At 39.0% G+C, this 2,910-nt stretch overlaps 1 non-coding gene across 1 annotated transcript; it reads right to left on the bottom strand.

Moving 5' to 3' along the window:
- Positions 1 to 906: 906 nt before the first annotated feature.
- LOC148548523 (small nucleolar RNA R71) lies at positions 907 to 1,014 on the bottom strand. Its single transcript, XR_015897915.1, has one exon. It is a non-coding gene; the product is annotated as a small nucleolar RNA R71 (small nucleolar RNA).
- Positions 1,015 to 2,910: the final 1,896 nt, after the last annotated feature.

The following is a 2,910-nucleotide window of genomic DNA, read 5'->3' as shown; positions in this document are numbered from 1 at the left end:
CGAAAACTAACTAACAAATTTTTCAAAAATCTTTTTAAGTAATTAATTTATTTAGTTTTCAATTTGCTTTTATTTCTTTTCTTAAATTTCGAATTCTAACTTATAATTAAAATGAAAATAAAAATATTTTTCTTTTCTGTTAATTAATATTCGAATACTTTCTCTCTCTCATCTCTTTCTATCTATTTTTTCACTAACACTTCTCTTCTACTCATCTAATAATTTAAACCCTCTCTCTCTCTCTGTGTTCGAATTTCTTCTTCTTCCTTCTTCATTCTATTCTTCTTTTCCTCTGACACATAAAGGAATCTTTATACTATGACATAGAGGATTCCTCTTCTCTTCTGTTCTCTTCTTTTTCATATGAGCAGGAACATGGATAAAGACATTCTTGTTGCAACTGATCCTGAATCTGAAAGGACTCTGAAGAGGAAGCTAAGAGAAGCTAAAGCACAACACTCCGAAGAGGACCTTATAGAAAATTTCGAAAAAGAAGCAGACATGGCAGCCGAACCCAATAACAATGGTGGAGATGCAAGGAAGATGCTTGGTGACTTTACTGCACCAACTTTCGACTTCTATGGAAGAAGCATCTCAATTCCTACAATTGGAGCAAACAACTTTGAGCTTAAGCCTCAATTAGTTTCTCTAATGCAGCAGAATTGCAAGTTTCATGGACTTTCATTGGAAGATCCTTATCAGTTCTTAGCTGAATTCTTGTAAATCTGTGACACTGTTAAGACCAATGGGGTTAATCTCAAGGTCTACAGACTTATGCTTTTCCCCTTTGCTGTAAGAGACAGAGCTAGGATATGGTTGGACTCACAACCTAAAGAAAGCCTGAACTCTTGAAAAAAGTTGGTCAATGCTTTCTTGGCCAAATTCTTTCCACCTCAAAAGATGAGCAAGCTTAGAGTGGAAGTCTGAACCTTCAGACAGAAGGAATGTGAATCCCTCTATGAAGCTTGGGAAAGATACAAGCAATTGATCAGAAGGTGTCCTTCTGACATGCTTTCAGAATGGAGCATCTTATGTATATTCTATGATGGCCTATCTGAATTGTCCAAGATGTCATTGGACCACTCTGCTGGTGGATCTCTTCATCTGAAGAAAACCCCTACAGAAGTCCAGGAACTCATTGAGATGGTTGCAAATAACCAGTTCATGTACACTTCTTAAAGAAATCCTGTGAATAATGGGATGACTCAGAAGAAATGAGTTCTTGAAATTGATACTCTGAATGCCATATTGGTTCAGAATAATATATTGACTCAGCAAGTCAATATGATTTCTCAGAATCTGAGTGGAATGCAAGCTGCATCCGGCAGTACTAAAGAAGCCTCCTCTGAAGGAGAAGCTTATGACCCTGAGAATCCTGCAATGGAAGAGGAAAATTACATGGGAGAATCTTATGGAAACACCTATAATCCTTCATGGAGAAATCATCCAAATTTCTCATGGAAGGATCAACAGAAGCCTAATCAAGGCTTCAATAATAATAATGGTGGGAGAAATAGGTTTGGCAATAGCAAGCCTTTTCCATCATATTCTCAGCAACAGACAGAGAATTCTAGGCAGAGCCTCTCTGACTTAGCAACCATAGTCTCTTATCTATCTAAGACCACTCTCAATTTCATGACTGAAACAAGTTCCTCCATCAGAAATTTGGAGGCACAAGTGGGTCATCTGAGTAAAAGAGTTACTAAAACTCCTCCTAGTACTCTCCCAAGCAATACAGAAGAGAATCCCAAAAGAGAGTGCAAGGCCATAACTATAGCCAAAGTGGCTGAACCTAGAGAGAGTAAAAAGGCAGTGATTTCCAGTGAGGAAGACCTCAATGGACGTCCACTGACCAATAAGGAGTTTTATTAAGGAACCAAAGGAATCTGAGGCTCATATAGAGACCATAGAGATTCCACTGAACTTACTGTTTCCATTCATGAGCTTTGATGAGTATTCTTCCTCTGATGAGGATGAAGATATTGTTGAAGAGCAAGTAGCTCGATATCTAGGAGCAATCATGAAACAAAATGCCTTGGTTCAACAGAAGTTACCTCAGAAGAAATCGGATCCTGGAAAGCTCTTAGTACCTTGTATCACAGGCACCATGACCTTTGAGAAGGCTCTGTGTGACCTAGGGTCGGGAATAAACCTCATGCCACTCTCTGTAATGGAGAAACTAGGGATCTTTGAGGTACAAGCTACAAGAATCTCATTAGAGATGGCAGACAAATCAATGAAACAGGCTTATGGACTTGTAGAGGATGTTTTAGTAAAGGTTGAAGGCCTGTACATCTATGCTGACTTTATAATCCTAGACACTGGGAAGGATGAGGATGAATCCATCATCCTTGGAAGACCCTTCCTAGCCATAGCAAGGGCTGTGATTGATGTGGACAGAGGAGAGTTAGTCCTTCAATTGAATGAGGACTACCTTGTGTTTAAGGATCAAGGATCTTCTTCTGTAAACATGGAGAAGAAGCATGAAAAGCTTCATCCATTTCTCTCCATACAGAGTCAAGCAGAGCCCCCACACTCAACTTCTAAGTTTGATGTTGGGAGGCCACAATTAAGCTCTGAGTCTCTGTGAAGCTCTCTAAGAGCTCACTGTCAAGCTATTGACATTAAAGAAGCGCTTATTGGGAGGCAACCTAATGTTATTTAATTATATTTACCTTCTTTTTATAGACATTTGTTTTCCATTGCCATGTTATGTTTTCTTTAGGTTGATGATCATGAGGAGTCATAAAAAAAAAACAGCTGCAGAATTAAAGCAGAATCAAAAATAGCATCAAAAATAGCACACCTTAGAGGACAGGCATACTGGCGTGCTTACTCGCGTTTAAACGCCAGTAAGGAAAGCATAATGGGCGTTTAACGCCCAGTCTGGCAGCATTTTGGGCGTTAAAC

Source organism: Arachis ipaensis, chromosome B8 (assembly GCF_059453495.1).
Source record: "Arachis ipaensis isolate K30076 ecotype BB chromosome B8, ASM5945349v1, whole genome shotgun sequence".
Classification (NCBI taxonomy): Eukaryota; Viridiplantae; Streptophyta; class Magnoliopsida; order Fabales; family Fabaceae; genus Arachis; species Arachis ipaensis.
Note: the sequence above shows the minus strand (reverse complement) of the source record. Positions and strands in the feature narration are given on the sequence as shown.